Source organism: Anas platyrhynchos, chromosome 1 (genome assembly GCF_047663525.1).
Source record: "Anas platyrhynchos isolate ZD024472 breed Pekin duck chromosome 1, IASCAAS_PekinDuck_T2T, whole genome shotgun sequence".
In the NCBI taxonomy this organism is placed as follows: Eukaryota; Metazoa; Chordata; class Aves; order Anseriformes; family Anatidae; genus Anas; species Anas platyrhynchos.
The window spans coordinates 18,171,790-18,199,732 of NC_092587.1; the positions used below are offsets into that span (position 1 = coordinate 18,171,790).

General features: G+C 40.2%; 1 long non-coding RNA gene across 1 annotated transcript in view; it reads left to right on the forward strand.

Moving 5' to 3' along the window:
- Positions 1 to 251: 251 nt before the first annotated feature.
- Positions 252 to 27,943, forward strand: part of LOC140001415 (uncharacterized) — a 30,167-nt gene continuing 2,475 nt past the window's right edge. The window contains exons 1-2 of the long non-coding RNA XR_011806633.1: positions 252 to 368; positions 25,166 to 25,317. This is a non-coding gene — a long non-coding RNA (uncharacterized lncRNA). The remainder of the gene's footprint in view (positions 369 to 25,165; positions 25,318 to 27,943) is intronic.

Genomic DNA, 27,943 nt, shown 5'->3' on the forward strand with positions numbered 1-27,943 from the left:
TATATTAATAATTAATATATTAGATAGCAAAGATATTTTTAATGCAAATTTATATTATGTTCAGGATCTTGACCTATTACAGTTGAAGTTGGAAGGTCAACAGCAAGCAATTGCAAGAGCACTACATGAGTAATACTGGTGTGGTTAAGTTTGTTAATTATAATAGGATGTAGACTTAATTCAGCTATTCCCAGGGGGTAAATTGGATGGGTGTCAAGTGTTAAACCACAAGTTCATCAACACATGTGGAACTGACATTAGATTATGTACAGTGTGTCTGGAGAACAAGCCTTACGAGGAGCGGCTGAGGGAGCTGGGTTTGTTCAGCCTGCAGAAAAGGAGGCTCAGGGGTGACCTTATTGCTCTTTGTAAGTACATTAAAGGAGGCTGTAGTTTGGTGGGGGTTGGTCTATACTCCCATGTGCCTGGTGACAGGATGAGGGGTAATGGGCTAAAGTCTGTATTGCTCAAAATTTTTCTCACACATTGTTAAAGTGTAATAGTGTCCAAAATAAAAGTCATTGCAGTTCCAAATATTCTTGAAAATATTAGAATATGTACCAGATATTTTTCAAAATTACAGTAATTTTCTCTCTTATTTATCATGTGGTCAAAAAAGAGTTCATTAAAGTGAAGCAGTCAAGGTAAAAATCTTGTTCTATAAACACAGTATAATTTACGTTGAGAGAAACGTTTGTTACAGTGACAAGGACTTGCCAAAATCTCCATACCAAAGGTATTTACCACACGTGCCACTATTTAAAAAAAAATAAAAATATATATATATATATATAATAATCTGAAATCAGTTGGAATAATTTGAAACAGATTGTCTACAGTTGATCCCTTGAATTTTGTACATTTTTTAAAGTTTCCCTTTTGAATGTGTGTGTGAAGCTCATGTCCGTATTCTGTATCTTTTTTTTTTTTTTTTTCTGCCAAGGGAAGTTTGTTTCTTGATAGCTATAACTGATATGGAATTGAGTGTTTATTTAGTTAAATTCTTATCTGTCTGATTTTTGCTTGCTAAGTGTTTTTTTGTTTTGTTTTGTTTTGTTTTTTTAAATCATAGCATATTTGAATTATATTTCTTTTTACCTCTTAAATGACTATATAGCAAAGGATACTGAGTCATATAAAATGCATTTCCATCCAGATGTATTATTTTAATAAAATTAACTTGATTTCATCTCTAAGTTAAAGTGGGATATAATGCAAATGAACATATAACCAATCTATTATTCTTTCACTCAGGCAATGGTCAAAACATGATGGCAGATGCAATCTCTTTAACAGACTATCAAACAACAATAACTGTTATTAGCTTCATCTGTCTTATCTTTGTGAATGTGTGGCAGGATAATTAAGTTTCAGTTTCAGTTTCTAGATTATGCAACAATTCTAGAACTGAAGAAGCACAATCCTTAGTTCAACATTCTGTTACAATTAAGCCTATTATGATCACAGCTGCACTAAAGAATCTGTATCTTTTTTATTTATTTATTTTTTTTCCCTTTGGCCAACACATACATGGATTAGGTTTTGAAATGGAAATTATTTAGATTTCTGTCCAGTCTTCTCTAAACCACTAAAATTTGAGAATGCTGGAGAAAGAAGAGGTTGGAATTTGTAACGAAGAACATTTTTGTCAAACTACATTTATTAAACAAAACTGAAAATGTTGGTAGGAACATACCCAAACCAGGCTGTTGTTTTGTTGTTGTGTTTATATATTTATTTATTATTTAGACCAGTCAAAACCAGTGAGAATGAGAGACAGAGAAAAATCTTCAACTATCTTACAGTTAGAGCAATTGGAACAAATGCTTAACTGTTCCTTTTCTTAATCTACATACCTTGAAAATGTATTTCTTTTGCAAAAATGGATAGGCCTCAATTTTGTACAGACAATGAGTAAACTGCAGACTTCAATGATCCAGCTTTAAGAAGGTTCTTAATTAAAAATAAAATAAAATAAAATAAAATAAAATAAAATAAAATAAAATAAAATAAAATAAAATAAAAATTGCTTGGATATTTCTATCACACTATACAACAGAAAGACAAGACAGATAATGTGTTCTTATTGGCCTTGAAATTACCTTTCAAGGAAAAATAATAAATCCATTGATCATTTGATCCAAATGCTATCATATCTAAGATAATTGTTAAAAAGGATGAAAGTATGTACTTCATGATGTACTAAATTGACATAAAGGGGGAACATTTTTCTTGATATCTATCTAGATATTTTTTAATATCTCCTGTGGCTTGCAACTGGGACCTATTATTTATTCTTTATATATATATATATATATATATATACCATTACATACTTTTTGCTTGTTTGTTTTGTTTCATTTTATTTCATTCAGAAAGACTAGAAACAGCAGTTTATCATGCAGTAGAATTTTCTGCTAAGACAAGTGGATCCCTCGGATTAATTTGTTGCCTTAGTGCAAAAGCCTTGATGCTGTAAGACATGGTGCATTGTTCAAGAATCGCACTCCATTTCAATTGTGAATGGAAGTTCTGCTTGGGCACAGGTGGAGTATAGCATTATTCTTTATCTTTTGCACTCAGCAGAACAAATTTCAAGGGTATTTTTCTAGGTACTGGCTTTATTTGGATAGGCACCTCAACACATATCTCCACTGTTGACAGTAGTAAGTAGTAACGGTAGCTTCTCAGCCATCAGAGAACAGCCTATGTTCTCTTCAGTATTTTCATAAATGATTTTGGTGTAAGACTTGAAGGTTTACTTAGTAAGTTTCTGGATGACACTACATTGGGAGGAACTGTCAAGGGTGGAGAGGCCTTGCAGAGACATCTTGACAAATTAGGGAGCTGGGCCATACCAACAATATGATAGAAAGGGGCAACCCTGGCTGTATGTACAGACTGGAGGACACGAGGCTGGAAATCAGCCCTGCAGTAAAGGATCTGAGGGTTTTGGTCTACAGCAAGCTGAATAGGAGCCAGCAGTATGTCTTGGCAACTAGTAGGGTCAACTGTACTCTGGGGTGCATCAGGCACAACACTGTTAGCTAGTCAAGGGAAGGGATCGACCTGCTCTGCTCTGCACTGATGTGTTGTCACCTTGAGTAGAGTGTGCAATTTTGGATGCTACAGCATAAAAAGGACATTAAACTATTAAAGAGTGTCCAAAGGAGGGCTACAAAATAGGTGAAGTGTCTAGAGGGCAAGACTTATGAGGAGCACCTGAAAGTTCAGCCTAGAGAAGAGGAGACTGAACAGAGACCTTTTGGTGGCCTACAGCTTCTTCATGAAGGGGGTGGATGGGCAGGCACTGATCTTGGCTCTGTGGTTACAGCAAGAGGACCCAAGGGAATGGGATGGAGCTGTTACCAGGGAGGGTCAGGCTAAGTGTTAGGAAAAGGTTCTTCACTAAGAGAGTGGTCAGGCACTGGAACAGGTTCAGCAAGGAAGGGGTGACAGCACTGAGCCTGATGGAGTTCAAGAAGCATTTGGAAAATGCTCTTGCAAATATGGTCTGATTTTTGTGAGGTCCTGTGCAGAGCCAGGAGTTGGGCTTGATGATAATTGTGGATCCCTTCCAACTCAGGATATTCTATGATTCTATGATAATAATAGTAAATATTTCTGCCTCACACACCATATTCTGATTATGCATCAAGCTGTGCCCCACTGAGTTAGGAAGGATCAAGTTACCAGGTAGTGCAGTATGTCAGAAATCCTCTCAGAATGAAACACTTATGCGTTTAATGTAGTGGCTTGAGTGTAACACTTATTTATGACTAAAATAAGGATAATATTGAGTCTTTAATTAACTTGTTTGGTTCTAGATTATTTTATAAATTCCATATGCCATCTGAACGTTAATGTTTCAATGTTTAAGCTTTTTATTTTGGTTAATGCCTTTCTTCTAATGTAGTAAAGACCAATATTACAATGAAACATGAAGCATTTTGAAAGCATAAGCAAATTAGAGAACAAGATGCATGAAGAAATATTCCAATGTTCAAGACACATCTTCAGGCAGATTAATAAGGATACTGACATTCACCCAGAATTTTAACTAGCAGGTTTAATCAGACAGTTAAAACTAAAATTTTTGTTTGATCAGTTCTTAGCACTGTGATTATTTATTTGAACTGTAATCCTCATGGTAACCCTGTTCTTGATCAGCTTTAAAGACTCATTAAAATTTGCTGAACACCAAACTGTTACCCAATTTAAAAATATTGCCCATCCCTCTTCTGGTTAAAGTTTTAGATTCTTGAAACAAATATCATACAGAATCACAGAATCACAGAATTTCTAGGTTGGAAGAGACCTCAAGATCATCGAGTCCAACCTCTAACCTAACACTAACAGTCCCCACTAAACCATATCCCTAAGCTCTACATCTAAACGTCTTTTGAAGACTTCCAGGGATGGTGACTCCACCACCTCCCTGGGCAGCCCGTTCCAGTGCCTAACAACCCTTTCAGTAAAGAAATTCTTCCTAACATCTAACCTAAAACTCCCCTGGCGCAACTTTAGCCCATTCCCCCTCGTCCTGTCACCAGGCACATGGGAGAACAGGCCAACCCCCACCTCACTACAGCCTCCTTTAATGTACTTATACAGAGCAATAAGGTCACCCCTGAGCCTCCTCTTCTACTAGGCTGAACAAGCCCAGCTCCTTCAGCCGCTCCTCATAGGACTTGCTCTCCAGGCCCCTCACCAGCTTCGTCGCCCTTCTTTGGACCCGCTCAAGCACCTCGATGTCCTTCTTGTAGCGAGGGGCCCAAAACTGAACACAGTACTCGAGGTGCGGCCTCACCAGAGCCAAGTACAGGGGGACGATGACCTCCCTAGCCCTGCTGGTCACAGTGTTTCTGATACAAGCCAGGATGCCGTTGGCCTTCTTGGCCACCTGAGCACACTGCTGGCTCATATTCAGCCGACTGTCCACCATCACTCCCAGGTCCTTCTCTGCCTGGCAGCTCTCCAACCATTCCTCTCCCAGCCTGTAGTTCTGCTTGGGGTTATTGCGCCCCAGGTGCAGGACCCGGCACTTGGCCTTGTTGAATTTCATACAGTTGACCTCAGCCCATCGGTGAAGCCTATCCAGATCCTCCTGCAGAGCCTTCCTACCCTCAAGCAGATCGACACACGCACCTAGCTTGGTGTCATCTGCAAACTTACTGAGGGTGCACTCAGTGCCGTCATCCAGATCATTGATGAAGATGTTAAAGAGGACCGGCCCCAGCACCGAGCCCTGGGGAACGCCACTAGTGACTGGCCTCCAACTGGACTTGGCTCCATTTACCAAAACTCTTTGGGCCCGGCTATCCAGCCATTTTCTAACCCAACGAAGCGTGCGCCAGTCCAAGCCAAGAGCAGCCAGTTTCTTGAGGAGAATGCTGTGGGAGACGGTGTCAAAAGCCTTGCTGAAGTCAAGGTAGACCACATCCACAGCCTTTCCCTCATCCACCCAGCATGTCACTTTGTCGTAGAAGGAGATCAGGTTCGTCAAGCAGGACCTGCCTTCCATAAACCCATGCTGGCTGGGCCTGATCGCCTGCTTGCCCTTCAAGTGCCGCATGATGACTCCCAAGAGGATCTGCTCCATGAGCTTCCCTGGTACTGAGGTCAAACTGACCGGCCTGTAGTTCCCCGGGTCTGCCCTCCGGCCCTTCTTGTAGATGGGCGTCACGTTTGCTAGTCGCCAGTCAGCTGGGACCTCCCCCGATAGCCAGGACTGCTGATAAATGATGGATAGGGGCTTGGCCAGCTCCTCTGCCAGTTCTCTCAGTACCCTTGGGTGGATCCCATCCGGCCCCATCGATTTGTGGACATCCAAGTGCCGTAGCAGGTCACCAACCAGTTCTTCGTGGATGGTGAGGGCCACATCCTGCTCCCCGTCCCCTTCCACCAGTTCTGGGTACTGGGTATCCAGAGAGCAACCGGTTTTGCCGCTAAAGACTGAGGCAAAGAAGGCATTAAGCACCTCCGCCTTTTCCTCATCTCTTGTAACTAAGTTTCCCCCCGCATCCAGTAAAGGATGGAGATTCTCCCTAGTCCTCCTTTTTGTGTTGATGTATTTATAAAAGCGTTTTTTGTTATCTTTAACAGCAGTAGCCAGATTGAGCTCCAGATGAGCTTTGGCCTTCCTAATCTTGTCCCTGCACAGCCTCGCTACATCCTTATAGTCCTCCTTAGTGGCCTGCCCAATTTTCCAAAGATTATAAACCCTCTTTTTTCTCCTAAGCTCAAGCCACAATTCTCTGTTGAGCCAGTCTGGTCTTCTTCCCCGCTGGCTCATCTTTGGGCGCATGGGAATAGACCGCTCCTGCGCCATTAGGATTTGCCTCTTAAAGAGCGCCCAGCCTTCCTGGACTCCTCTGCCCTTCAGAACCGCCTCCCATGGGACTCCACCAACTAGTGTCCTGAGCAGCCCAAAGTCAGCCCTCCAAAAGTCCAATACAGCAGTTTTACTGGTTCCCTTCCTGGCCTCGCCAAGAATAGTGAACTCCACCATTTCGTGGTCACTCTGCCCAAGACTGTTCCCGACAATCACATCCTCCACCAGTCCTTCTCTGTTTGTGAAGAGAAGGTCTAGCAGGGCACCACCCCTGGTAGGTTCACTAATCAGCTGCATCAGGAAGCTATCTTCCACTTTCTCCAGAAACCTCCTAGACTGCTTCCTCTGGGCTGTGTTGTGCTTCCAGGATATGTCAGGGAAGTTGAAGTCCCCCACGAGTACAAGCGCTGAAGATTTCGCAACTTCTGTCAGCTGCCTGTAGAACTCCTCATCCGTCTCCTCATCCTGGTTCGGCGGTCTATAGCAGACCCCGACCAGGACACTAGCCTTGTTGTCCCTGCCGATCCTAACCCAAAGGGACTCGATCTTGTCATTCCTAGCCTCGAGTTCTACAACATCGAAAGACTCTCTAATATAGAGAGCCACACCGCCACCCCTTCTGTGCTGCCTGTCCCTTCTGAAGAGCCTATAGCCAGGCATCGCAGCACTCCACCTGACATCGCAGCACATACCTGACAAATTAGAATTTCCTGCTACATAGGGACATGTCCTGATGTAAGGACATTCAAATAAAACTCACCAGCATGTTTTTCAGTCTAAGGAAAATAAGTCATCTCAGTCTCACTCTTAGAAATGGGTAAGCATAAATGTCAGAGCCATTCAGACAGGTCTTATAAATCACTATAAAGAAACAAAAATTGACCTATTAAGTTGCATAGTTAAGTGGTGCTGGTATTGTTCCTACAATAACTTCTTACACAAAATATTAGTGTGAATATTGTCTCCATCACACTGGAAGATTAAAAGGTACTATTGGCTCTAAATGTATTAGATAGTAATCAACTTGCAGTGAAAGAATTGGTCACCCTCTAGGACATTAATTTTGTGACTTGTGATAGAGCAAATTATTGGAATGAGACTCTTATTGATTCCACCTACATCTAATATATAAGTTTGAGGAAAGATGAAAGCTATTGCCTCACTTGAAATACATAAGCTACTTGATCCCTCAACTACTTTTAACAATGTACTAATTCTGTGCACTCCTGAATCTTAAGTTCAAAAAGAAAGCACTGTGTTCAGTTTCATTTAGAAGTGCATAAGAAAATAAAAGCATGGGTTTTCATGCATGCATTTAGAGTTTTTCTCAGCATAATCATGCAAATTATCTTAATGATTATGCTGCCATAGGAGGAAGATAAGATCCAAATCAAAGTTTCAGATTATATTGAAATTAATTTACTCCAGGCTAGTTGTCAGTGTTCCTAGATTTATAATTCAGTAGGTAATGTGATCAAAAATGAAATTAAGAATTCTCGCTTGAGGACATCAACACATTGTTAGTTAAAGTTAAAGTTTCCTTGGGCAACAAACTCCATGTATCTGTGCCTGCATTTGCCTGAAAAACAAGGTATTTTTGGCCCACATTCAAAAAATATATATTTTTTAAAATTTTATTTTTTAATTTCAAACTTGAGCACTTGGAAAGCTCTGTGAAAATTGACTTCAGTGACAGAATAACAGATAATTTCAATTCAACAGACTGTATATAAACAACTTTAAATACCAGACCTGTGCTATGTCATAATTTTTGTTTTTCAAGACCATAGGATGCTTTAAAAGCTCAGTCTTTATCTGCTGGAACTCTGTCAGCTCACACTGAACACACTATCTTGTATAAGCTGATTAGAGCTGTACTAGAACTTGTAGTGAAGGTCCAAAGGCTTTTGTACAATTCAAAATATATCTTCATATCTGGGCTGCTGTTCTCTAATCTATGTCTTAAGTTATCCTATTCTCTTGTCCACATCAGTTTTATTCAACAAATTGTTATATGCACTTCTTTGTGTATAACATTGGTAAAACAGGAAGGAAAAACAAAACAAAACAAAACAAAACAAAACAAAACAAAACTCCTTTCCTAATTCCAAATATCAGTAAGGAAAAACAAACAAACAAACAAATGAACAAAAAAGAATAAGTCAAAAACTCTTACATTTGATACATTTGGGATCTTTTTATCTTCTTATTATCTTATTACCTTATCTTCTTATCTTAGCTTCTGACAGACTGACCAATAAAATAGATGACAATATTAGATGATGTTTCCACAGGCACTGATATTTTTATATGTTGGTCAATGGAACTCCTTTGGTTCAGGAGGTTCTCCAGTCTAAACTATTCAGAGCTCACTCATCAACAACCTGACACCTCAGCCTGTTCATGTATCTTATTCTTCCTGGTTATGGGTATGTGCAAGTGAGGACAAAGCAAGAAGGGGACTGAGCTGGTAACTGAGCTGAATGGAAATTCTGCATACTGAGAGGATGGAGAACTGCAATTGCTTCCTGAATGCAGGGGAGATCAATATAAGCCAAAAGCTTGATCCATGATGCAAGTTTTCTTGGACAAATACAGATAGACTTTTTCTTAGACTAATGAGAAGACTACTTCACTGGATAGTCTGTGAAGATCAAATTATTCTGGCTGTGCCTTTGCTGAGAGGGAGGAGAACCTGGCAAAAAGATGCTTTTGCTTGTAGATCTTCCAGAATGATCCAACATTCATGAACTGCTGACCCTTGACTAAGTATCCTAAAAATGACGATCAGTGCCTAGCCTTAACCTTAGATACTTTTCCCAACTGATAATTTTTATTGTCATTCTAGAACAAACCTAATATTAAAATCTATTGACCTACCTTTTGAATTTGCAGCCAACATACCAGCAGAATAACAGGCTTTAGACCCCAAAAATATATGACCAAAATATTATTTAAACGTATTCCATGATTTAGTGTTCTGACTATTCCATACTGAAAATTCCTTTAGCCATGCAGTAACACCACAGAACTGAAATTAGGTTTATACTAAAACAAAACACAAGCAACCTATGCCCACCCATTCTTCCCAAACAGGAAACAAGCTGTGTCCCTGATTGTGGATGGGTATATTGGCTATATCCATACAGATGGTGTTAGTAAGGAAGAATAAAAATTAGAGACCCTTAGCATTAAAATTGTTACATTTTATCACTTGATATAAATGAGTAATTGCTCTAGTCTGAGTTTCAAGTTATAATTGCTAGGATCATCTGTCAGTAAGAATCATATTCACAATGCCTGTATATTGCATAAATACTTCACTAATTTCACACTCCAGTACCTTGGCAGTGTGTGTCTATGAAATACGTAGGAACCAGGTAATTTTTTACAATCACAATGATTTTGCTGCTTCTTGTCAATAAGTTAATAGCAGGATAAAGCATTTTCAGCTTGTTAAAACTTCATTCTCTAGTGAAACTTTAACTCTGGCATTACAAATTTTGAAGGCTATAGTGTTAAAAGGACTTCTGCTCTTTGGTGAACAACTATTAGTTTTCAATAGCAATCTCTCTTTAAGGAGTTTAATACAGCATTTCTTAAAATAAAATTTTTATTTATTACTCTTCTTCAAGAATAGTATTCCTTACTAGGAAAACCCCCATATATTTGCATATATTTCAACTGTCTTTAAATTGATGGTACCATGTAGTAGCATTGAAACTGCAAAGCCAACTCAAAATTGTGTACTAAGCTTGGTTTTAAAATATCGCTACATTATTTTTCCAGATTGCTTCACTTTGAATGTTAGATAGTTATTGTTTTCACAAAGAACAGCAGCTGAACCCCCTGCACTAAAAGAAGCAGCAATTTCTTCAGATACTCTTTTATCTGCTGTTCAGAAGAGTCCTGAATTACTCAGCATTATAGAATCCTATCTCCTCTTGACGTTGCTGCTTGAAAGCTTCTGTTAGCATTATGTTGAATTCATCAGACTCTGGAAAGGGCAACACCCAGTAAAGTCAAATTCCATGGTTCCAATATCTCAATTTTGAATTACAGAAGTTCCTCAGAACTTCTCAGGGCTGGGAATGTTGTCAAACAGTTGTGAATTTCACTGTAGGCTAGAAGACCTAAATTTTTAGAAAAGCAGTAGAAGATCCATATAGGTCATTGTATACACTGCTAGATGAAAGTAAAGCATTTCAAAGCATGGCTTCTTAGTCTTAAATAGTGGTAGCAGTGTGGGCAGCAGCAGCTGCCACGTGGTGAGAAGAACATGAGGCTTGTGAGGTTCCAGGGACCTGAGAAGAGGTTTCTGACACTCTCAGGCTGTATGTGCTCTGTGTGCACGTGTGTGCACGTGTGTGTGTGTGCACGTGTGTGTGTGTGTGTGTGTGTGTGTGTGTGTGTATGGAGGTGCCAGACAGCAGCTGATCAGTCTCACAAGAGAGACAGGCAAGAATTGGGCAAAGCTGGCTGACACTGTGGCCAATTCAAACAGCAGAAAGCTAGGTTGTGCCTAGCAACCAGGGCCCTCATCAGGGACAGGGCAGTTCATGGGGCAGTTGGCGAGGACAGCGCACTCTAGCAGTAGGCAGCCTGCTTTACTCCCCTGCTCAGCTAGCTCACAGGCTTAAGCTACAGCCCTGATAGCCTCCTAAATCGACAACAATGCACTAAACAATATTCTGTTGAGTGTGTGGCAGTGAGGAGGTGCAGATATGGTGAACTGGCAGAGAGCCATGTCCTCCACTTTTGTTCCTCTGGCACCTGGTAGGTGTAGCACATCCACTCAGATGAAGTTCATGAATTCGTGAAACCGCTGAGCTTTCAGGCTTTGGTGTGTGCCTAGGGCTACTACCTCAAGGTGAGGGTGATAACACACACACACCTGTGGGAGGTGTGCCCAGGTAGATAAACTGCTCTGCCTGGTGGCCAAGCTTCAGGAAAAAAAAACTAAATGTGGAGACTGAGAAGCATCTAGGAGTCTGAGAGGGAGATTGACATGTGATGTGATCTGCATCAGAATAAAGGCAGCAATTTGAGGTACACTGAAGAATGGCAGCAAATTACTACATGGAACTGTAAGAGAAGCCTCTGTCTTCCCATTCAGATTACACTAATGAATAGGAATGAAGCTCTGGGTATGGTAGACCCTGGGTCTGGGTCTGGGTATGTCATATGGATGTAAGAATATGAATGAACAGGCATCCTTGAAGTTTTCCCTTCAAGTACAGATCAACTAAGGGCTCATAGCAAGTGCAGCATCAAGAGCAGCACTGTGAAGAAAAGGTAGCGAGCTATACTCATAGGTGACTCCCACCTGAAGGGAACGGAGGCTCCCAATCTACAGACCACATCCTCTTTTACAGTGACGTTTGCTGCCTCCCTGGGACTAGGTTCAGGGATAGTACCAGTAAGCTTCCGAGTATAATACAGCCTTCAGACTGTTGCCTACTCCTTCTCTTTCATGTAGCAACAACATAGCAACAGGAAGCCTGAAGAAATCTCAAAAGAGATTTCAGGGCACTGGGAACATGTCTAAAGGATTCAGGAGCAGAGATAGGGTTTTCGTCAATCTTCCCACTAATAGGGAAAAACACGGAAAGAAACAGCTGAGCCCAGATCATTAATGGCTCCAAGACAGGTGCCTCCAGCAGAATTTTGGGTTTTATAATCACAGAAGAGTCTTTGAGATGAGGCCTGATGGGACCTTCCTCTTTCAATGGGGGAAATGTTTCTTGGCTCATAACCTGGCAAGACTGATTGACAGAACTTTAAATTGGGATCAGTGCACAAGGGGAAAACATTGGATCAATACTTTATATAGGTGGTCACCTAACAATTAAGGATGAGGAAAAGACCTTTAATACCTTTTTTTTTTTTTACTTCAGTTTTTAACAGTAATGTCAGATATTGGGCTGTCCAATGCTCAGAGATGGAGGACAATGATTAAGGGAGCAGTGACTTTCCATCTGTCATCTCCGAAATGGTAACGGAGCAGTTGTATCAGATGAGTGTCTGTGAGTCCATGGGGTCTTACAGGATTAAACCCAGAGTACTGATAGCTGTTTGTTACAGCTGGCCCTCTCTCAGCAATATGCCAAAGGTTTTGGCAGTCTGGGGAGGTCCCTGCTATCTGGAAACTAGCCAGTGTTATACCATCTACAAAAGGGGCATGAGTGAAGACCCAGGAAACTATGAACATGTTAGTTTAAATTCAGTCCCTGGAAAAGTTACGGAGAAGATTATCTTGAGCATTTATTGAAAGGCAGTTAAAGAAAAAAGCAATTACCAGACATTGTCAACATAGGTTCATGAAAGGAAAGTCCTGTCTTTTATTTGATTCATCTGCCAGAGGGCACGAAGGGATTGATTCATCTGCGGATTGATTCATCTGCAGAGGTACCTGGAGAGGTTGGATTGATGGGAAGAGGCCAATGGAATGAGGTTCAACATGTCTAAATGCCAGGTCATGCACTTTGGCCACAATAATCCCATGTAGCACTACAGACTTGGGGCAGCTTGAAAGCTGTGCAGAGGAAAAGGATCTGGGGGTGCTGATTGATGCTCACCTGAACATGAGCTGGCAGTGTGCCCAGGTAGCCAAGAAGACCAACAGCATCCTGGCTTGTATCAGGAATAGTGTAACCAGCAGTACGACGGAGGTGATTGTCCCCTTGTACTCTGCTCCGGTGAGGCTGCACCTTGGGTACTGTGTTCAGCTTTGTGTTCCTCACTACAAGAAAGACATTGAGGCCATGGAGCATGTCCAGAGAAAGGCTATAAAGCTGGTGAAAGGCCTGGAACACAAGTCCTATGAGGAGTGGCTGAGGGAACAGTGGTTGTTTAGTCTGGAGAAGAAGAGGCTCAGGGAAGACCTTATTGCTCTCTACAGCTACCTGAAAGGAAGTTGTGAGGAGCTACGGATCAGCCTCTTTTTGCAGGTAACTGGTGATAGGACTAGAGGGAATGGCCTCAAGTTGCTCCAAGGGAGGTTTAGGTTGGAAATCAGGATACATTTATTCTCAGAAAGAGCAGTCAGGCATTGGAATGGGTTGCTCAGGGAAGGGGCACTGTCAAGTCACTGCCAAGTCACTGTCCCTGGGAAGTGTTTAAGGAAAGGTTGGACATGGTGCTTAGGGACATGGTTTAGTTGGTGATACTGGTGGTGGGGTGATGGTTGGACCAGATGATCTTGGAGGTCTTTTCCAACCTTAATGATTCTATGATTTCCTTCTATGGTAAGGTCGTCTGCTTGGTATATGAAGGGAAGTGGTAGATATAATCTTTCTGGATTATAGTAAAGCCATTGGTACCACCCTTCACAGCATTCTTCTGGACAATTTTTCCAACTGTGAGATAAGCAGGTACATGCTGCGCTACCTGTTTAACTGGCTCAGTGGTATAGCTCAAATGCTTGTAGTGAGTGTGGCTACATCTGGCTGGCATCCGATCATTAACAGTGTTTCCCAGGGCTCACTTCAATTCATTTCAACATTTTTGCCAATAATTTGGATGCATCAGTGGAATGCATCCTTACAAAGTTTCCTGATGATACTTGACTGGGAGGTGCTGTTGACTTCCTGGAGGGACAAAAGGCCTTGCAGAGGGATCTATATAGATTGGAGCTTTGAACAATCACCAGCAGCATAAAGTTCAACAAAGGAAAATGCCGGATTCTGTACCTGAAACACAGTAATGGCAGACACAGGTACAGACCGGGAGCAGAGAGGCTGAAGCTCAGTGGATCTGGGGGTGTGGGTCAACAGTAGGCTCAACATGTGTCAGCAGGGTACCCTGGCAGCCAAGAGGACAAACTGCGTTTTGTGATACATTCAAGGCAGCATCACACAAATAGTCAAAATTAATATTTCTCCTGCTATATTTAGTGGCTTATGATTGAATGAATCCTTCACCTTCTTTTGTAAATGTTAGACAGATTGAACTCCTTGGGGATAATCACAAAAGTGACTTCTTCCTACCAGTATTGTTGCAATGCTGTCTATGCTAAAAGAGGTGAAAAAAAACTGCTGCAGCACAAAATTGAAAGCAATACATAAGTTTAGGTATAAGATTTATTTTCTTATATTTCAATAATTTTGTAACATCTCTCTATAATTATTTTTCATTGTATCAATGTCCTTCTTTAATTGAAGACTGTAGAGACTACATCACATTCCAAGAGAGAGAGATTCTGATTGCTGCAGGGATGAGGAGTGCATTAGGCTTTTCCAGTTGTAGCATGTTACTGTTTGTCAGCCCCAAGGTTTAAGGGTTTTAATTCCCAGGACAGAGTTCCCATTCCATAAATGTTCTCTACACTGTTGTCCCTAGATATGTGATTTTCTTTGTCCATAATTAAAAAACAAACAAACAAACAAACAAAAAGAAAAAACAAACAAACAAACAAACAAACAAAAAACTTTTATATACCTGACCTACTGGTAAACAGCCATTGGTAGTCTTTTCTTTGTTTCATTTGCCACACCTCCAATTGCTGTTATTCATTTTGGTTTTTTTTTTCACTAATAATGCAGTTTTACTGAGGCTGCAAATAAAGCCAATAATCACTCCTTCTGGCATAGTATTAGAAAAACATATCATCAATAGCTCCTTAAATGAAATTGCATATTAAAACATATGTTAGAAGCTTTTAGTCAGTTTAATATGTATAAAGCTGGTGTTTGCAATTTCTTCTTTATTAATCATCATACTCAGTTTGAAACTAAGTGACTGGCAGAAGTAAACCAAGATCACCAGCATCCTCATCGTCCAATAGCTTTTCCTGATCAGCTAACAAGCAAGTTCAAAAGTATGTCTTTCCTATATATAAGCCCATGCTGATTGCCATTAATTATATTATCCTCTTTTAATAGGTTATTCATCAAATCCCAATTCTCTTGTTCCATAATTTGTCTAGGATCAATGTCAGGATGACAGGCCTATAATTAGTTGTCCCATTTATACTTTTAAAATATTGGCATAATATTAGCTTCATTCCAGCCCTTTGGAAATGCTCCAGTGCTCTAAGACATATTGAAAATCATCACTGATGATCAAGAGATCTCCTCAACAACTCTTTACAGCTCTTGGAGGCAAAATTATCTGGACTTGCTGATTTAACAACATCTATCATACTGTTATTTAGCAACCTTGTTATTTCCCATTACATTGAAAAACCTTTTACTGTTTAAATCTCAGGCAACCACAACGTCTGACTTTTTAACAAGACCATTGAAAGACATATTGTCTTATTCTTAATGCTATAATTCAAAACTGCATCTACTCCTTGGTTTTCTAGAGTTCTAGAGTTCTTTCCTTGTACCATTTTGCTTCTCTGTGCCTTTTTTTTTCTTCTTTCCCTTTTCTAGTTTCTGATTTATTTGAATTTCTATACATTTCATTTTTCTTTTCTATCTTTTACACTCACTGAGACACACTCACTTTATATACATATACTGAATACAGATAGTCTTCTAGGCTTTGGAAAATTTAGCTAAAATCTTTAAAATAATCCTATGGCTCTGAAGTTATGGATGTCCTATCCATGGAGGTGTTCAAGACCAGGCATGAAGAGGCCCTTGACAATCTAATCTAGTGGGTGGTATCCCTGACTATGGCAGGGAGGTTGGAACTAGATGATCTTTAAAGTCATCTAATCCAAGCCATTCTGTGACTCTGACTTTATTTTGTAAACCTTAATTAAATGACTAATCTATTGTGTGTCTGAAAATTCAGCTTAACTCAGCATGGGGAATATACAGTATTTTTGAAATTTTATTCTGTTTAATACATCTAAAATAATAAGTAAAATGGATCAGGTCCCACCTTGTGCAAGATATAAACTGGTATATTTATTACAGAAGGCAGATGAAAAATTCAAAAGAATAATTAACTGGCACATACAGACTTTATTTGAACATGGTAACTGAATCTGAGATACTAATAGACAATGTAGTCACAACTTCCTGTTCTTGTTCTATCTTACTCTTAACTGTTTCCACAGTACAACTGTTGTGTTATTTTCTTCAGCCAGTTAGTGTTCTATTAAAGGAAGTTGGAGGTTTTTGTTCTATAAGAAGACAATGTTAAACATGTTGGATTTTATTTTCTTTATTCACAACTTGGAAAAAAAAATACTAGACCAGAACTGTTTTACATAGTTTCAGAAATTTCTGAGACATCACTTAAGTAGCTGGAAGGTCTTAAACAGAGTAAAAGAAAATTTGAAGTCATTGGTGAAATCAATGGATGACACAAATACTGGGTGTTATACGGGCTAGTCAGCAACCAGACTTGCCTTTTAAGATGGCTAAGTACAAAAATAAGCACAAGAAAACTGTAGGAAGGTGTGACTATTTATGGAAGTAAGTAATCAGAAAGCACTTTGAACTTCTGTGGCAGGCAAGAGCTTGAGACGATTGAGTCTCAATTGATAAGCAAGTGTCGACTGAGTAGAAAGAGGGAGATTATATTACTGTAGTACATTACATTAGTGAGGTCATTACCTGAATACTGACTGTGTGAAGCACTTTAGAGCAAAGATGACAGATTGGAACAGCTTTAGATAAGAGATATAAAAGTATTCAAGGTCTTGACAGTGTGATTTAACAGACGTGGATTTTGGTTTATACATGGGAAGTTTAAGAGGTGACTTAATCATAAATGAAACACAATGAAAGTTGAAATGTGACTGGTTAGTGATTTAATGATCCATTTGAACAACTTATCAAAGGCCACAGCAGGTTCTGCCTTACATGATGTCATTCATTCAAAACTTTTGGAAAGAAGTGGCATAGCTCAGTTGAAATAATGAATATATCACAAGAATTAGATGAACTTATATCCTCTAAACTATGCACAATGTTAGTTTAACTGATCATGCTGACTTCTTCATGCTTTAAAATCTGTGAATCTGGTGAAGAAATAATACATGAAGTATATTCTTCTAGAGAAGTGTATTCAAAGCTTAACAATTTAGGGCAGTGGCAATACCAAAATAAATAAATAAATATTTCACAGAGATGAGCTTGATCCTGGACCATTGTTTTCTATGGGAATATTATTGCTGGATTCAGTGAAGCAGTGTAAAGCCCTCTACAAAGCCAGTCACTTGGGAAAATTATAAAAAGAAGGATGCTGGGTGGAACACTACATAAACTGAGTCAGAGGTAAAATTAGAAGTTGCTAGATTGTCTTCATTTTTAAAACTAGGTGCTGCATTTTACCTATCCCCTTTGCTGCACATTTGTTTAAGCTTATGCTTTCCATAGTCTATGCAGCTTAATGAGAAACATTGCCTAAGTTAGATATTGGATGTTCATGCTGACAAGATAATGTCACAATCAATACCAAGGAGCTTTGCTTCAAGGGTTCACCTCCAACGAGCATGTTAACTTCTGGAGATTTTCCACATTTACAGTGAGCCAAGATCTAAAATTTCCACAGTAGGAGATTTAACTGTGTAAACATTAAGGTATTTTTTTTTATAGTGATGAGTGGAAATCTCTCTCTCTCTTTTAATGTTCAATAATAATCTCATCTCTGACAGGAAACAAACAAACAAACAAACAAAACAGCTGTTCAGGCACTGCAGATACTTGAAGGAAATACTAGTAACAGGCCGCAATGATGTTACCATTTTACTAATGATTAACTATTTTAATTCCCATATAATGTAAACAGCATATAATGTAAACAGCAGTTTTCTGAGTGGGAAATATATTAAAATACCTACATTTTCTGATGCAAAATGACATTAAGCCTACAGCTCTGATTCAGTAAAGCAGTTACATTGTTAACTTTGAGCATGTGAGGAATCTGCTCTCTGTCCCAGGAGCAATTGTATCAAAGGTATATTGATGAATTGGTCTCAGTGTAGAAAGAATATGAGAGTAATAATGTGCCTAAGATTTTAGGACAAATAATGTGTCCTAAGATGCATCCTAAGATGTATCCTAAGATTTTAGGACAAAAGGTGAAATGATCTGAAAGTGCCAATGTGCAAAGATCAGAATCAGCCTTAATACTCATCTCACTAAGTGTCTTTGGAAATCTCTGTCAGAGGCACTGATTCACCCATGGCAAATGGCATGGGCAGGAAGAAACCAAATGAGATTTAATACGAGCAAGTGTAGAGTCCTGCACCTGGGAAGGAACAACTGCATGTATCAGTACAGGCTGGGGGACTACCTGCTCAAGAGGAGCTCTAGGGAGAAGGATCTGGGGGTCCTGGTGGATGACAGGTTGACTGTGAGCCAGCAGTGTGCCCTTGTGGCCAAGAGGGCTAATGGGATCCTGGCGTGCATTAAAAGGAGTGTGGCCAGCAGGTCAAGGGAGGTGATCCTCCCCCTCTCCTCTGCCCTGGTCAGGCCTCACCTGGAGTACTGTGTCCAGTTCTGGGCTCCCTGGTACAAAAAAAGACAGGGATCTCCTGGAAAGAGTCCAGCGGAGGGCCACAAAGATGGTACAGGGTCTGGAGCATCTTCCCTATGGAGAAAGTCTGAGAGACCTGGGTCTGTTCAGCCTGGAGAAGAGAAGACTGAGAGGGGATCTCCCCAATGTATATAAATATCTGAGGGGTGGGGGACAGAAGGATGTAGCCAACCTCTTAGTGGTTTGTTGGGATAGGACAAGGGGCAATGGCTGCAAGTTTGGCAGGAAGTTTAGCTGATCATGCTGACTTTGGAACTTCCTGCCAAAAATGGCAGGAAGTTCCGCACCAACACGCAAAAGGCCTTCTTCACAGTGAGGATGACGGACCATTGGAACAGGCTGCCTAGGGAGGTTGTGGAGTCTCCTTCTCTGGAGTTATTCAAGTCCTGTCTGGACACCTACCTGGGCAGCCTGCTCTGAGGAACCTGCTTTGGCAGGGGGGTTGGACCTGATGATCTTTCGAGGTCCCTTCCAACCCCTACAGTTCTGTGATTCTGTGATTCTGTGAAATGACCATTTGCTATGGGCATGGCACTGTTAGACATTGGAATAGGTTGCCCAGGGAAGCGGTGGAGTCACCAACCCTGGAGGTCTTTAAAAGGTGTTTAGATATTGAACATTAGTGATATGGTTTAGTGGAGGACTTCTTAGTGTTAGGTCAGAGGTTGAACTCGATGATCTTGAGGTCTCTTCCAACCTAGACAATTCTGTGATTCTGTAATTTTACCTCTTGTTCCTCTATATTCATGATAAAAACTATCTTTCTCATTTTCTTCTCAAGTGACAGGAATGTGGCATGTCCAATAAGGTAAGTAGAACTATAATTTCATTTTCTGAAGATGTTAATGGGAAACAAACAAACAAACAAAGTGGGATAATACTAATAATTGAAATAAGTGACTTCCATGCAGATAATTCAAATGGGGTGGTTTATTTTGTAATTTTTACTGGAGGACTTGTAAGGTAATATTCCAGTCTTACTCTTTACATGAGTAGGACCTTAAAAACGTAGCTCCTGGATCCATGTATGTGGAAAATACACCTAGAATATTTTCAAAATGAATGTGTAAATATGAATGCCTTAAATACTTTCACTTGCAAGGTACAAAAAAAGCTGCCCAAAATCTAGTTAGTTTTTGCTGATCAAGAAAAAAACAAGAGGCATTGAGGAGTTGATTGCTAGTGCCCCTTTGGTTTTGTGTCACATACAAGTAGCGCTAGTCATACTATCTGGACACGTGTATTTTGGTGCTTGTGAGCGTATCTGAGTGTGAGAATATGACAGAATGAAAACTGAGAAAATGTCAGCAGTTGACTAAAATCAGTTTTATTTAAAAATGGCATTGCTTTTCTTTCTGCCACTGATTTTTGCTACATTAATTTTCTACATTATATAATGAATAGAGTAAAGACTAGTCTAAGTAGTCCCAAAAGCTTAAAGCTGGAGATGCAAGTATTGGAATACGAATGTAAACATGATACTTCTGTATGTGCTCTGCTCTCTCTTCAGTAAGAGTAAGTAAATCTTCAAATATTGCACTCATTTGATGCCCATTTTTTCAAACTTTTTCAACAGTTTCCCCAAAGAACCCAAAAGAGAAAACCATTTTGAGAAAATGAAAATCAGAATAAGAAAGGAAAGGTTCTTCTATATATTATCTAGGAAGTATGTATATGGCATGTAAACATGAAATCTGTATGTGTATCTCAACAAAGTTCTTAATTATATAAATTTATATAAAATGCACACTTACACAAAGTATCCAGTTTCATAAAAGATACATGTCTTTGTCCTCACCAATTTCTGAAAATATTTTCTGTGAGTTTTTGTTTAGTCACATATAATTCCAGCAGCTTCACTAGAAATAATCTGGGGAGTAACTTCGTGAGCACTTAGGAGTTTAAATTGGTCAGACAAACTGTTGTACAGTCATCAGAAAAGAACAGGTTTAAATACCATCTGAATTTAAGCCCTTAGCAAACTGAGTGATTTATAAATAGTAAGTACAATAAATTGCTCTGAACTGTGTAATTAAAATGTATTTTCAGCAACTGCAGATTTAAACAACTAATGGATAATACACTTTTAAAAATACTTTTCCCTAGTTCTTTTTCTTCAACATATACAGACACATACACGGTCCTGCAGTCAACTGCAGTGCACAGTTCCTCAGTAATTGCAGAGCAGAGGTTATTCGTCTAACTAGTCTCAGCTCTCCATTCAATTAATGATGTGGGGGATATTTCTACTGTACTTTCAACAAGTGCTCTCCTTAGTTTCATCTGTAATAAGGAAATGTCAATTTTCTTTTCATTGATTTTCCCATAGCTGTTTTATGGTCTACATTTAGTTCTAAATTCTGTAGTTGGTATTTGGGAAATTAATGTCAGTTCTACTTCAAATGCCTGAATTCATTGCCAATGTGTGACAATGTCTATTTTTTATATTTTGTATACAAAAGATCAATATAGTAACCAACCTTTGCTTCATTAATATAATAAAATGAATGAGACTTACAAAACAGTATAGAACAAAATTTGTTCCTCAGTTACGGATAATTCCTGTTTTACTAAAATTTGAAAGTCAAGATATTATTATTATTATTATTATTATTATTATTATTATTATTATTATTATTATTATTATTATTAATATTATTATTTCTCTGCTGAACTAAATCATATTTTCTTTATGTTTTTTATTTTATTTTTTATTCTGTATTTTTTATTTTTTCTTCTCATAAGTACAGAGAACGCATGATAGGATTCTATAACACTGTTCCTGCTCAGCTGAATTCCTTACTTAACTTACAGAAAGCCAATGAGAACTCCTGTCTATAGAACTCCTGTCTGTATCTCAGGCTGAGGTTGAAGTTTCAACAAAACAGTGTTTCTGCTGTCCTGCTTCCTGGTTTGCATCAAGGAAAGGCAGGGATACATAAAGAGTGTCCTTGACCAGTTGCACTATTCTAAACAGGTTGTGTAACCAGCAACACATATGTGCAAACTGTCACACTAGATGAGTTAGTGATTCACTCCAGGAGACAGTAAATGAACCAATGACAGTGATTCTATTTTAGACTTTTTAGTGATCAATAAGGATGTTACGGGCAAGCTGATTATAAAAAGAAACAAATGAGAAACCTCTAGTCTAGGTGTTTGAGTGGCTTCTGTTAGTTCAAAGTTACAAAAGAGGCAAAAACTAAACGTAAAACTGCATTTAGTTATGTTTTGAGATTTTAGAAATGTAAACCTTAAAAGACAAAGGAAATTAGACTGACCAGACAAATGAGCTCAAAATGATCTTCAGATATGACTCTAGATGAAATATCATATTTCTTTATAAGTCACAGTGGAAGTATTCTTCAGAAGTAGCATTTTGAGCTCAAGGATAAAAATGACAAAGAGCTATGACTAGCCTACTACAGAAAGAATATCTCAAATATCTTATACAGGATATTAAAAGTTCCAAACCCACAAGATAACATAAAAAATAAAATATTTACTAAGAACAATATCATGAAAAATATGAAAGCTCAGAAATCAAGTGAGAGTAGCCAAAAATGCCCAAATTGCAGAATCATGTAATGGTTGAGGCTAGAAGAGACCTCTGGAGGTCACATATTCCACACCCACTGGTCAATCAGGGCCACCTAGAGCAAGTTGCTTGGGATCACAAGATCACAAGGAAATCCCTTCTGGAGTTATTGAGAAGCCCTGTCAGAGAAGAAGGTCAGGGACAGAGCCACACAGGCCCACAGAGCAGCCACTGAAGCCTGTGAGCACTCTTGCAACTCCTACATACCATGGGAAGCCTGGCATACCTTGAGAATCCAAACAGTTCTCTGTACCCATGAGCCATACGACACATTCCCTTATCACCTTCTTTCTTTTGTCAGCACCAGTGAGGCACTCCCATACTACCCACACAGGGAAGAGCAGGGAATCTCCTTCTGGCTAGCCAGGAGTTTCTTCTCATGGCCCTGCGAGAGTCAGGTACAGCTGAGGTCTAAGCAACTAAGAGTGTCAGGGCCCCCACAGCTCAGGAGGGACCTGATTGCCATGCTCATGGAGTCACTAGAGCTGTCACAGCTCTGGGACTGTTGTGGTTTAACCCGGTTGGCAGCTAAGCACCACACAGCCGTTTGCTCACCCTCCCTCCTCCCTCTCTGGGATGGGGGAGAGAAATGGGAAAGTGAAGCCTGTGAGTTGAGATAAAGACAGTTTATTAAGACAGGAAAAAAAAAATATTATTAATAGTATTACTACTAATAATAATGTCTACGAAACAAGTGATGCACAATGCAATTGTTTACCACCTGCTGACTGATGCCCAGCCTATCCCCGAGCAGCCATCCCCCCCACCCCAGCTTGCCACCCCTGTATATTGTTTAACATGATGTCAAATGGTATGGGATACCCCTTTGGCTAGTTTGGGTCACCTGTCCTGGGTCTGTCCCCTCCCAGCTCCTGCTGTACCCCTAGCCTGTCCGCTGGCAGGACAGAGCAAGAAGCTGAAAAGTCCTTGGCTTGGTGTAAGCACTGCTCTGCAACAATTAAAACATCAGCATGTTATCAGCACTCTTCCCATCCTAATGCAAAACAGCACCCTACCAGCTACTAGGAGGAAAATTAACTTTGTCCTAACTGAAACCAGGACAGGGACACATGGAGGAAGAGTGGGCAGAAATCCTTAACAAAGACGTGTCACAGCACGATAAACTAGAGGCAAAGGCTTCATCCTCACTTGGAGTACCTGGGGGTGAGGGCCACAGAACGTCTCACTGAACATCAATGCATGAAGATGCAAAGTCATCAACTTCTCCCCTCCTCAGTGAGCTGGGTATGGCAACAAGGGCAGAGATCCAGTGTCTTACCCTGCACAGGTCTGCAGCTTGCCATGGCTCTGGAAGGTACAATCTGCTCCCTTGTGTATACAGTCTGGACCATGCTGCAGCTACTAGACAGGGAGATGGCCAGCTGTCAGTGGTGTGTAGGCACTTGGCATGGTCAACTTTATGCACCTCCAGCCACTTCCATGGCAAATGGCTTTGAGTGCACTCCGGGGCTGACATCAAGAATCTGGTGGTCCTGGACTTTAAGACAGAGACTCTGGAGGAGCTGCAGTAAAACTGCCTGGCCTGAGCTGTGGTGGTAGAGCCTCAAGGAAACTGTTCTGTAGAGGTAGAAGGAGGGAGTGAGCACAAGCAGCAGGAGAGCAAGGGCAATGTTTCTCCCCAGTGGTATCAGGGCAGCTTGATGTCAGACCAAGGCAGGTGAGTGACATGAAAGGGACAGAGCTGGACAGGGGTGTGAGCCTCCCTCTGCCTGGGGCTAGCATCTGCACCACTGCAGTCAGCTAATCCCCCGCTTTCCAGTCTCAGCAACCATTGCTGGAGGGTTTTCAGGAGACATTTGGCAGTGGGACCCAGGCTACCTCCACAAATCCATCTCTCTCCTTTCAGACTGGCAGGAGAAACTCTTTCAGAAACTTGGGGAATACTGGTTGAAAGAAGTGATTGTCCTACTGCACTCAGCACTGGTGCTGCCTCACTTCAAGTACTCTGTGCAGTTTGGGGCACCACAATATAAGAAGTATAGTAGAGTGTGCCCAAAGGAGGACAACAAAGACGGTTAAAGGACTAGTGGGTGTGACTTATAAGGAGCTGCTCAGGATACTTGGTTTGTTCACCTTATATAAGACCAGAGGAGTCAACACTTCCTGGCCCGAGAGCTTACAGGCCACTGGCAGGTACTGTGTATGGAGTCCCAGGGGGACAATGCCAAACATTTTCAGGAGCTATTGACAAAAAGCTGGGACATGTTGGAAGGGACAGGTGGGATGCCTTCCACCCCAAAACCAGAGCCCCATCATGCCCATCAAGCAATCAAGGCATGTCAGGAGCTGCTGCATCATAGAATCATAGAACAGCCCAGGTTGGAAGGGACTTCAAAAGATTATCAGGTCCAACTATTCATGGGAAGAGAGAGAGTTTAGGTGAGTTTATCTACATACTTTCCAACCTCATCTTGAAAAACTCCAGCGATAGGGATTCCACCACATCCCTGGGGAGGTTGTTCCAGCAACTGATTGTTTTCACTTTAAAATTTCTTTCCTAAATCAAGAGAAAGCCTCTCTTGGTGCAACTTGTACTCATTGTCACTTGTCTTCTCCATGTGTTTCGTTATGAAAAGAAAGCCTCTGTCCTCTTTGTAGCTGCCCTTTAAGTACTGGAATATTGTAATTTGGTCCTCCCTGAGCCTTCTCCAGAATGAAGGTAGTGGAATTATTACCTCTCTCTCTATGCTAGTAATGCTCCTGTGGATGCAGGCCAGAATCTTATTTATTTATTTATTTATTTATTTATTTTTATTATTTTTTTTCTGCAGTGGCATACTACTGACTCATGGAATCATAGAATCACAGAATCATTAAGGGTGAAAAAGACCTCCAAGATCATCTGGTCCTGCTTTCACAAGCTTGTCTACTTAAGAACATCTTCAGTTTATTCACTCTCTATATGAAAAAGGGAGGAGAGTTAGTAAGTAGGCTGGGGTTTAATGTTTCAGTTCTTTAAAGACTGTTCACTTTTTTTTTTTTTTTTATAATATTATTCCTACAGAAGTAAAAAGTAGAAAGTTCCAAAGTCTTCTGAATTGTATATTGTACAAAGGAATCTCATTATCTAGCTATCAAAAGTTTCTTTTAGAAGTTTGTATTGCAGCCTGCTAACCAGTGTTGAAGGTAAAATATATAAGATAAATGAAGGTAGAATATATAAGATAAATGAAGCAATACTTCTTAATGGTATCAGTAAGAAAGGAAGAAATATGTTCACCTGTGCTCCATATCAATGTAATAAATCACTTAGGTTTTATATTCCACCATTTTATACAGTAGAAGATACATTTAAGAATTGTATCTTGCACTCGACTTAAAAGTTGAGATTCTTGGAGCTCCTTGCTTTCGTGCCATATAGCTCCCCGAAATGAGACTTCTAACACTGAAGAAGATTCTGCTGTTAGGGAGAATGGCTGACTAAATACTATAATCTCTGAGAATAAAGCCTACTTTAGAAACAATACTTAAACTTGCTACGTATCACAACATTTTTCCAGATGCTGTTGGCCAAGGGATCTTATTGCCTATGCTTATCATTAAAAGTATATGTGTATATATACATAATATTTAAATTTGTGCTAAGCATAAATACTTTCTCATTCTTCTGGAAACTAACAAGCACTAAGGTGTGTTGTGAGAAATAGTGATACTCATTCATTGTTAATTTCATCAGTGAAAATATTTTCTTGAATGATTTTTCTTCTCCATATCTCTCTAGTATATTATATTATATTTATTTATTTATTATTTGTTTGTTTGTTTATTGGAGATCTTTTAAGTGGTCTGTAAGATGGGTGGGGAAAGATAAAAGTTGCTGTCAAAAACATCATTATCAAAATAAACAAAATCACAAAGAATATGAAGTGAAAAATCTGTGTGGTGGGTATTGTAGATAGCTGCATCCAACAGAAAATTAGTGGTATACAAGGAAACAGAGAAGATAACCATAAGAAAAGTTTCACTGTCTTATAACCAGTTGCAACTACACTTTTTTCACTTTATAATTCTACCTTGACAAAAAGAGAAAATGACAGAGAGGATAAAAATGGGAGAGAGAAATATGTATTTTTCACAGAATTACAGAATCATTTAGGTTGGAAGAGACCTCCAAGATCATCGAGTCCAACCTCTGACCTAACACTAACAAGTCTTCCAATAATCCATATCACTAAGTTCAACATCTAAACGTCTTTTAAATACCTCTGGGGATGGTGACTCCACCACTTCCCTGGGCAGCCCATTCCAATGCCTCACAACTCTTTCCGTAAAGAAGTTCTTCCTAACATCCAACCTAAACTTCCTGTGGCTTAACTTTAGCCCATTCCCCCTCGTCCTGTCACCAGGCACGTGGGAGAATAGACCAACCCCCACCTGGCTACAGCCTCCTTTAAGGTATCTGTAGAGAGCAATAAGGTCACCCCTGAGCCTTCTATTTTCCAGGCTGAACAAGCCCAGCTCCCTGAGACACTCCTTGTAGTTCTTGTTCTCCAGGCCCCTCACCAGCTTCATTGCCCTTCTCTGGACTCGCTTGAGCACCTCAATGTCCTTCTTGTATTGAGGGGCCCAAAACTGAACACAGTACTCGAGGTGCGGCCTCACCAGAGGGGGACAATCACCTCCCTAGCCCTGCTGGCCACAGTGTTTCTAATGCAAGCCAGGATGCTGTTGGCCTTCTTGGCCACCTGAGCACACTGCTGGCTCATATTCAGCTGACTATCAACCATCACTCCCAGGTCCTTCTCTGCCTGGCAGCTTCCTAACCACTCATCTCCCAGCCTGTAGTTGTTGTGCCCCAGGTGCAGGACCCGGCACTTGGTCTAGTTGAATCTCATACAGTTGACCTCAGCCCATTAGTTCAGCCTATCCAGATCCTCCTGCAGAGCCTTCCTACCCTTGAGCAGATTGACACACACACCTAACTTGGTGTTGTCTGCAAACTTACTGAGGATGCATTCGATCCCCTCATCCAGATCATCAATAAAGATATTAAAGCGAACTGGCCCCAGTACTGGCCCCTGGGGACTCAACTAGTGACCGGCCTCCAACTAGATTTAACTCCATTCTGTATTTCTTATACATCTTAATTTTTCTTCCTTCACTCTTGGCTGTTTGAGATAGGTATACAGCTCTTGAAATGCCTGAATTTCATTAAGGTCAGGAGAGCAAAAACAGTTTACACCAGCTGTGGATCTGTCCTGTCATGTAGTATGTCATGTAAAATACCCCAGACCAACTTTGTTTCTTTCCCTGTTTTTGCAATAGAATGGGTATTGAGTAATACAAACGATATTTACCTGCATCTGACTACATATTTTATTCTTTTTCCAGCTCCCCATCTAAAATGAGAGATTTTTAAAATTTTTTTTTCATAGAATCATAGAACAGCCTAGGTTGGAAGGGATCCCAGAGATCATCTGATCCAATCTTTCATCGTAAAAGCAGGGCCTAGGTGAAATTGTCTAATACCTTGTCTATGAGAACTTGAGACTTAAAAATCTCAAGAGTAGGAGGATTCAATCACATCCATAGGGAGGTTGGTCCAGTGA